We start from the raw sequence: 9,943 nt of genomic DNA on the forward strand, positions 1-9,943 counted from the left end.
TCAGTATTTCTTGTTTTTTGGTGAGCAAATGTACATTTTATTTGAATGAAGTGTTTTAGTACAAGGCTAAAATAAGCAAATAATTCCACTATACCTCATGAAAAAGTTAAAAGCTAAGCACTGCCACAGATCACTGAAAATTAATGGTTCAGGCACCAACCTGGGCAAAAGCCTCAGGCAACTTGGAAACTTACGATCACACAAATCAACTTGTGATTTGGATTTTGCCACCTTCATAGCAACGTAACAATGGAAGAAAGACTGAGCAGCCACTGTAGGAATGTTCTCATCACATTGTTCCACAGAACGGTAATACTCGTCTTTCTACTCTGCCATCCCTTTGATTCCGTTTGTTGTACATCATCGTAGCCTTCCACCACACGGCCAAACACAACATGCTTTCCATCCAACCAACTAGTTGGGGCAGTACAGATAAAAAGTTGTGTTCCATTTGTATTGGGCCCAGTATTTGCCATTCACAGTGTTCCCGGTCCTTCATGTTTTTGAGTATGAAGTTCTCATCAGGAAATTTGTTACCATAGATGGATTTGCCCCCTGTGCCATTGCCTTTTGTGAAATCTCCACCTTGGCACGTAAAGCCAGGAATTATTTGGTGAAAAATGGATCCCTTAAACCCCTCACCCTCTGGCTTGGTAGAAAGCACACGGAAGTTCTCTGCAGTTTTTGGAACAAAATCGCTCCTTTGCTCGAATACAATGCGGCCCCTTAGCTGCTTATCAAAACCAATGTCGAAGAAGACGCGAGGGTTGCCCATTCTCTTTTTTTTCCCTCACACCACTCAGTGCTGACCTCAACCGAGCACTCTGCTAGGAGTGCTAATTCCCCTCAGTGTGATATTTCACATCTGCTCACAGTTTGTCTTCTCTTGCACACTGATTGTCAGTCCCGGACTGTTCATGAATAGTTTCTCTAATATACTTTTTTTTTCCCGCCCCGTCAGAGCCTGCGAGAAATTGAATCCCAAACACGAGAGATGGTGCCGATGCTGGAAATCCAGAGCAACGCACACGTAAGGTGCTGGAGGAACACTCAGCTGGTCAGGCAGCATCTATGGAGAGGCATAAACAATCGACGTTTCGTGCTGAGACCCTTCTTCCGGTCTCAAGGAAATTAATCTCAAGTTAGCATATAGTAACTATTATTTAGCTACAGCGCGGAATTGGCACATAGCGCTGCACCGCCCACTATCCACCAATTTAGTCCTCGCCTAATCACGGGACAAGTTAAAATGACCTATTAGCCTACCAACCGGTAGGTCTTTGGACTGTGGGAGGAAACTTGGAGGAGTCCCACGTGGTCACGGGGAGAGAACGTGCAAACTCCTCACAGACAGCAGCGGGAATTGAACCCGGGGTTGCTGGTACTGTAAACCGTTGTGCTAACCTCTACGCTACCGTGCCGTCCCAGTACTTTAAATGTACTTTAATGTTAAATTTACTTTGAACGTGGTGCACAGTCTTGGAACAGCACCTACAGACAAACGGGCTGGCTCGCCTGAAAGCGGCGTCACAGACAGCGTAGGTACCAGGACAGCCCGGTAGTGTAGTGGTTAGCACGACTCTTTACAGTACGGGTGACCCGGGTTCAATTCCCGCCACTGCCTACGAGGAGTTTGCATGTCCACATGGGTTTCTTCCCACAGTCCAAAGGCATACCAATCGCTAGGGGTGGAGATACATCTCTACCAAAGGAGGTGTGAGGCGCTCCTTCCCTCCACTAGCTTGCAGGTCACCCTTGGGCAAGGTGTAGCACCTGCTTAGCCCCCCCCCCCCCCCGGATGGTGGATGGTCGTATGGTGCACATCACAAGTCCTGGTTATGTGTTATGTGACCACCGACGCCAAGTAGAGTATTGATAACGGTCACGCATCTTGTAAAGACACTGGCCCAGAAGAAGGCAATGGCAAACCACACAGAATGCTGGAGGAACTCAGCACGCCAGGCAGCATCCACAGAAAAGAGCACACAGTCAATGTTTTAGGCCGAGACCCTTCATCGGGACTGGGGAAAAGAAAGATGAGGGGTGGAGGGAGGGGGAGGAAGAAATACGAAGTGGTAGGTGATGAGTGGAACCAGGAGAGGGGTAGGGGTGAATTAACAAGTTGGGAAGTGAAAGAGGTAAAGGCCTGGGGTAGGGAAGATCTGATGGGAGAGGACAGAAGCCAAGGAAGAAAGGGAAAGGGAAGAGCAGCAGAGGGAGTTGATGGGCAGGTAAGGAGATGAGGTGAGAGAGAGAAACAGGGATAGGGAATAATGCAATTACTGGAAGTTTGAGAAAACACTTCTGCAGGCGAACTTGCAAGAACTATCATGGTTATGGTAAGACCATGGTCGCCCACGTCAGTGCGTCACGGCGCATAATGATGGTGTCATACGACATGACACATAATGATGGTGACCATAAAGCAGATGATGCTACACTGGAAAAGTGTAGAGAAAAGATATACAAAAATGTTGAAGGACTGAGGCACACAGATACACGCACATAGATACAGACACCATGCACATAGACACGTACACACAGCACATGCATGCCATATGCACATACATGGATCGACGGTGCACACATGCAGAAATACATACATGACAGATGTTCAGATTACAATGATAATGGCATCCGTTGTCTCGAAGGACAATGGAAGTATAGTGTGCGCTGTGGGTTAGTCTGTATTGGTTCTGTTGCCGCAACCTCTCCAGGGCACGAGCCTGGGCAGAAGGTGTGGAGGTCCTGAGACGCCCAGTCGTCAAGATCCCCCTCTCAGCCTCACTGGTGGAGTCCGAAGGAAAGCTTATGAAACGAGACGTTTGTCACCGGCTCGGCCGCAGGAGCTGCCGGGAGGATGTTCAGTGACGTCCAGCCGCCTTCGGGGCTCCGCTCCGGATCTGCTGTCTGGGTTTTACTCCCGTAGCCTTCGTCTCTCCTGAGGCAGTGGGGCTACTTACCCATCGCTGGGGATCTGGTTCAAGGGCAGCAGGGCACGTCCACACACCGGTGGGCCTGGTGTGCTACGTGGGCAGGGGCCGGACCTCTTCCCTGTCCCCTGTAGTTCAGCCCAAGTCCGAGAGGAGTTCGGTTTCTGTGTGTTGCCGGCGAGGAGGCGCGACATGAGGCTTACTGTGGGAGAGGCTGTGTACTGACACGTTCAGCTCTCCTTTCCGCGAGACGGCTGGCCAGCGGTGGGAGCTGAGAGTGAGAGCGACAGGCACAGCCCACTGCACTACCACACTAGGCACGTCACAACAACCATTTTGACATCATGAATGCACAGATGCACTCACGTACAGATAGACAGCACACACACACACACACACAGAGTCACATAGTGCTCCTGATTAGCTGGTGGTGGGAGCGGGGGGAGGAGAGCAGTACCCCCCCCCCCCCCCACTGTGAGCAATTATGGAGCTGCGAATGGTGACCCTGCGGACACAGGAAATCTCTCAGCACCTGCCCTGCTGCAGGAAGCAGCCTCCTCAGTCATTCACACTTGCTGCTTAAAGATGAAAATCAGGTCACTCTCCAATTCAGGATGGGGTTTGTGGGCTCCCCCTCCCCCCACCTGCCCCTATTCCAACCAAGGGGCAACTCAAACAAAGCAGTTGGCTGCTTGCCCTCATAAGCCAATTTAATTCAGGATAACCGATACACGGATAGGTTTATAGATACCTTCCAAATTATGATTTATAATTTAAATTTTTATTATATTCACTTTGATTAGGGTTATAGATAACCCGATACACGGATAGGGGTAACAAAGGAAACTTAAGGTGCCAGAGTATGAAGCATTACACATTGCCAGGGACGGCTGAGAAGGCCAAGTCACTGGGTGTATTCAAAGCAGAGGCCAATACAAATACAAATACTTTATTGTCACCAAACAATTGATACTAGAGCGTACAATCATCACAGTGATATTTGTTTCTGCGCTTCGCGCTCCCTGATGTACAAATCAAAGTGAATATAATAAAAATTTAAATTATAAATCATAATTAAAAAATAGAAAAGGGAAAGTGAGGTAGTGCAAGTCAGGCCCGGATATTTGGAAGGTACGGCCCAGATCCGGGTCGGGATCCATTCAGTGGTCCTAACACAGTTGGAAAGAAGCTGTTCCCAAATCTGGCCGTACGAGTCTTCATGCTCCTGAACCTCCTCCCGGAGGGAAGAGGGACAAAAAGTGTGTTGGCTGGGTGGGTCGTGTCCTTGATAATCCTGGCAACTCTGCTCCGACAGCGTGTGGTGTATAGTGAGTCCAAGGATGGAAGATACGTTTGTGTGATGTGCTGGGCTAGGTTAATCAATAGGCTCTTGATAAGGGGTTTAAAGTTTATGGGGTGAAGGCTGTAGACAGGGGGTTGAATATAAAAATTTATTGTTTCTCTCATTACTACCATTGAGTGGGGGAGGTTCAGGAACCTGAAGACTCACACAGTGTTCTAGTAACAGCTTCTTCTGTTCCGCCGTCAGGTTTACATCAACGCACAGCGCGGAGTAGGCCCTGCTCAGCAATTCCCCTGTCTTAATCCTCGCCCAATCGCGGGACGATTCACAGTGACTAATTAACCTACCGACCGGTACGTCTTCGGACTGTGGGAGGAAGCCGGAGCGCCCGGAGGAAACCCACGCGGTCACAGGGAGAGAACGTACAAACTCCTCACAGGCAGTGGCGGGAATTGAACCCCTGCCTCATCCGAACACAGCCTCACTATTTTGCTCTTTTTTTAAAAACTATTTTTTAAAATATATTCATTATAGCAATTTTTATGTCTCACACCGTACTGCTGACACAAAACACCAAATTTCACTGACTGTATCAGTGATAATAAACCTGATCCTGATTCCGGTGGCAGAACAGTCTCAATGGGCTGAATAGCCTGATTCTTTCCCTGTACCTTATGGTCTTATGGACGGTCGACATTTCGGGTGTTGGTGGGGGGGGGGGGGGGGAGAAAATTTGATACAAGTTTTCCATAAGACATAGGAGCAGAATTAGGCCATTTGGCCCATTGACTCTGCTCCGCCATTCCATCATGGCTGATTTATTAACCCTCTCCATCCCATTCTCCTGCCTTCTCCCTGAAGCCCTGACTAATCAAGAACCTATCAACCTCCTTTAAATATACCCAACAACTTGTCCTTCACAGCTGTCCCTGGCAATGAATTCCACAGATTCACCACCCTCTGGCTAAAGAAATTCCTCCTCAGCTCTGTTCTAAATGGATGTCTCTGTATTCTGAGGCTGTGCCCTCTGGACCTAGACTCACCCACCATAGGAAACATCCCCTCCACGTTCCCAATTTTTTAATGCCATGGACCCCTGCCATTAACCCAGGGATCCATGAACCCCAGGTTGGCAGGCCTTGATCTAGGCCTTTCAATATTCAATGAGCTTCAACGAGATTGACCCAGAGCGTTGGCAATCTCTCCCCGCACCACCACCACAGATCTGATTGACGCACTGTGCTCCTCCACCCTGTTGTACTTTGCCTCAAGGCAGGCTAATACACTGAGAGTGGGGCAGAGTGACAGCGTATCAAATCACCGCGTTCAACATACACCCCGGCAGAGAATTCAGTCACCATTATCACTTTGATAACATGGGCAAACCTGCTGGTCCGTCTGTCTCCTGTGGGGAGGACTCCATTCACTCTTGTCTCTGACCATCATCTTGGGCAAATTTTCCTACTGAAGTGGCTTGGGCAGGGTGCCTTTACAATCCGGGTGACCCCTGGCCATTATCAATACTCCTCAGAGAGTGTCTGCCTGGCGTCAGTGGTGGCAGAACCCACTGCTCGTACGGCTGCCCACCACCCGCTCCCATGGTTTCACGTCACCCTGATCGGGGGGCTAAGCAGGTGCTACACCTTGCCCAAGGGTGACCTGCAGGTGAGCAGAGGGAAGGAGCGCCTCACACCTCCTTTGGTGGAGACATATCTCCACACTGCCACCTGGAAGAATCCAATACTGTATCCAAAACCCAGATGCAGAGGGCTGGGGGGAGGGGGTGTGTGGAGATTGGTTACAGAGACAGGGAGGGGTGTAGGGGTCGGAGGGAGTGACAGAGACGGGGAGGGGTGTAGGGGCCGGAGGGAGTGACAGAGACAGGGAGGGGTGTAGGGGTCGGAGGGGGTTACTGAAACAGGGAGGGGTGTAGGGGTCAGAGGGGGTTACAGAGACGGGGAGGGGTGTAGGGGCCGGAGGGAGTGACAGAGACAGGGAAGAGTGTAGGGGTCGGAGGGGGTTACTGAGACAGGGAGGGGTGTAGGGGTCGGAGGGGGTTACTGAGACAGGGAGGGGTGTAGGGGTCAGAGGGGGTTACAGAGACGGGGAGGGGTGTAGGGGCCGAAGGGGGTTACAGAGACGGGGAGGGGTGTAGGGGCCGGAGGGAGTGACAGAGTCAGGGAGGGGTGTAGGGGCCGGAGGGAGTGACAGAGTCAGGGAGGGGTGTAGGGGCCGGAGGGGGTTGCAGAGACAGGGAGGGGTGTAGGGACCGGAGGGAGTTGCAGAGACAGGGAGGGGTGTAGGGGCCGGAGGGGGTCACAGAGACGGGGTGTAGGGGCCGGAGGGAGTGACAGAGACAGGGAGGGGTGTAGGGGCCGGAGGGGGTTACTGAGACAGGGAGGGGTGTAGGGGTCGGAGGGGGTTACAGAGACGGGGTGTAGGGGCCGGAGGGAGTGACAGAGACAGGGAGGGGTGTAGGGGTCGGAGGGGGTTACTGAGACAGGGAGGGGTGTAGGGGCCAGAGGGGTTACAGAGATGGGGAAGGGTGAAGGGGCCGGAGGGGGTTATTGAGACAGGGAGGGGTGTAGGGGTCAGAGGGGGTTACAGAGACGGGGAGGGGTGTAGGGGCCGGAGGGGGTTACAGAGATGGGGAGGGGTGTAAGGGCCGGAGGGAGTGACAGAGACAGCGAGGGGTGTAGGGGTCGGAGGGGGTTACTGAGACGAGGGGTGTAGGGGTCAGAGGGGGTTACAGAGACGGGGAAGGGCGTGGGACCAGAGGGGTTTACACAGACAGGAAGGGCTGTAGGGGCCGGAGGGAGTGACAGAGACAGGGAGGGGTGTAGGGGTCAGAGGGGGTTACTGAGATGGAGGGGTGTAGGGGTCAGAGGGGGTTACTGAGACCGGGAGGGGTGTAGGGGTCGGAGGAGGTTACAGAGACGGGGAGGGGTGTAGGGGCCGGAGGGGTTACACAGTTGAGGAGGGGGTTACAGAGACGGGGAGGGGTGTAGGGGCCGGAGGGAGTTACAGAGATGGGGAAGGGTGTGGGACCAGAGGGGGTTACAGAGATGGGGAAGGGTGTGGGACCAGAGGGGGTTACAGAGATGGGGAGGGGTGTAGGGGCCAGAGGGGTTACAGAGACGGGGAGGGGTGTAGGGGCGGAGGGGATTACAGAGACGGGGAGAGGTGTAGGGGCCGGAGGGAGTTACAGAGATGGGGAAGGGTGTGGGACCAGACGGGGTTACAGAGATGGGGAGGGGTGTTGGGGCCAGAAGGGGTTACAGAGACGGGGAGGTGTGTAGGGGTCGGAGGAGGATACAGAGACGGGGAGGGGTGTAGGGGCGGAGGGGGTTACAGAGACGGGGAGGGGTGTAAGGGACGGAGGGAGTTACAGAGACGGGGAAGGGTGTGGGACCGGAGAGGGTTACAGAGATGGGGAAGGGTGTGGGACCATACGGGGTTACAGAGATGGGGAGGGGTGTTAGGGCCAGAAGGGGTTACAGAGACAGGGAGGTGTGTAGGGGTCGGAGGGGGTTACAGAGACAGGAAGGGGTGTAGGGACAGGAGTGGGTTACAGAGGGAGGGGTGTAGGGGCGGAGGGGATTACAGAGACGGGGAGGAGTGTAGGGGCCGGAGGGAGTTACAGAGATGGGGAAGGGTGCGGGACCAGACGGGGTTACAGAGACGGGGAGGTGTGCAGGGGCCGGAGGGGCTTACAGAGACGGGGAGGGGTGTAGGGGTCGGGGTGGGTTACAGGGACTGGGAGGGAGTAGGGGTCGGAGGGGGTTACAGGGACTGGGAGGGGTGTAGGGGTCGGAGGGGGTTACAGGGACGGGGAGGGGTGTAGGGGTCGGAGGGGGTTACAGACAGAGAGGGGTGTAGGGGTCGGAGAGGGTTACAGAGACAGAGGGGTTAGAGTGATGGGGAGTGGTGTCGAGGATGGAGGGGGGTTACAGAGACGGGGCAGGATGTAAGGGCCAGAAGGGGTTACAAAGACAGGGAAGGATGTAGGGATCACTGGGGGTTACAGAGACGGGGAGGGGTGTAGGGGCCAGAGAGATTTATAGAAATGGGGAGGGATTTAGGGGCCTGAGGGGGTTAGAGAGATGGGGTGGAGTGTGTGGACTGGAGGGGGTTACAGGGACAGGGAGTGGATTAGGGGCTGGAGGGAGTTATAGAGACCGGAGGGGTGTAGGGGCCGGAGGGGGTTACAGAGACGGGGAGATGTGTTGGGGCCGGTGGGGGTTACAGAGACAGAGGGGTGTAGGAGATGCAGTGGGGTTACAGAGTGAGGGATGTAGGTGCCAGAGGGGTTAGAGAGATGGGGAGTGGTGTCAAGGATGGAGGGGGGTTACAGAGACGGGGCAGGATGTAAGGGCCAGAAGGGGTTACAAAGGCAGGGAAGGATGTAGGGATCACAGGGGGTTACAGAGACGGGGAGGGGTGTAGGGGTTGGAGGGCGTTACAGAGACAGGGAGGAGTGTAGGGACTGGAGGGGGTTACAGAAACAGGGAGGCGTGTAGGGGCGGAGGGGATTACAGAGACGGGGAGGGGTGTAGGTGCCGGAGGGAGTTACAGAGATGGGGAAGGGTGTGGGACCAGAGGGGGTTACAGAGATGGGAAGGGGTGTTGGGGCCAGAATGGGTTACAGAGGGGGAGGTGTGTAGGGGTCGGAGGGGGTTACAGAGTCAGGAAGGGCTGTAGGGACAGGAGGGGGTTACAGAGACAGGGAGGGGTGTAGGGGCTGGGGGTTTACAGAGATGGGGAGGGGTTTAGGGGCTGGAGGGGGTTACAGAGATGGGGAGGTGTGTAGGGGCCGGAGGGGGTTACAGAGATGGGGAGGGGTGTAGGGGCCGGAGGGAGTTACAGAGACGGGGAAGGGTGTGGTACCGGAGGGGGTTACAGAGATGGGGAGGTGTGTAGGGGCCAGAGGGGGTTACAGAGACGGGGAGGGGTGTAGGGTCCGGAGGGGGTTACAGAGATGGGGAAGGGTGTGGTACCGGAGGGGGTTACAGAGATGGGGAAGTGTGTGGGACCATAGGGGGTTACAGAGATGGGGAGGGGTGTAGGGGCTAGAAGGGGTTACAGAGACAGGGAGGTGTGTAGGGTTCGGAGGGGGTTACAGAGACAGGAAGGGCTGTAGGGACAGGAGGGGGTTACAGAGACGGGGAGGGGTGTGGGGGCCGGAGGGGGTTACAGAGACGGGGAGGGGTGTAGGGGCCTGGGGTTTACAGAGATGGGGAGGGGTTTAGGGGCTGGAGGGGGTTACAGAGATGGGTAGGGGTGTAGGGGCCGGAGGGGTTTACAGGGACTGGGAGGGTGTAGAGGTCGGAGGGGGGTTACAGGGACGGGGAGGGGTGTAGTGTTCAGAGGGGGTTACAGAGACAGGGAGGGGTGTAGGGACTGAAGGGGGTTACAGAGACGGGGAAGGGTGTGGGACCGGAGAGGGTTACAGAGATGGGGAAGGGTGTGGGACCATACGGGCTTACAGAGACGGGGAGGGGTGTAGGGGTCGGGGTGGGTTACAGGGACTGGGTGGGAGTAGGGGTTGGAGGGGGTTACAGGGACTGGGAGGGGTGTAGGGGTCGGAGGGGGTTACAGAGACAGGGAGGGGTGTAGGGGCGGAGGGGGTTACAGAGACGGGGAGGTGTGTAGGGGCTGGAGGGAGTTACAGAGACAGAGAAGGGTGTGGGACCGGAGGGGGTTACAG

At 54.9% G+C, this 9,943-nt stretch overlaps 1 pseudogene; it reads right to left on the reverse strand.

Moving 5' to 3' along the window:
- Window positions 1-233: 233 nt before the first annotated feature.
- On the reverse strand, window positions 234-775 carry LOC132383709 (peptidyl-prolyl cis-trans isomerase-like; annotated as a pseudogene).
- Window positions 776-9,943: the final 9,168 nt, after the last annotated feature.

Source organism: Hypanus sabinus, chromosome 31 (genome assembly GCF_030144855.1).
Source record: "Hypanus sabinus isolate sHypSab1 chromosome 31, sHypSab1.hap1, whole genome shotgun sequence".
NCBI classification, from domain to species: domain Eukaryota; kingdom Metazoa; phylum Chordata; class Chondrichthyes; order Myliobatiformes; family Dasyatidae; genus Hypanus; species Hypanus sabinus.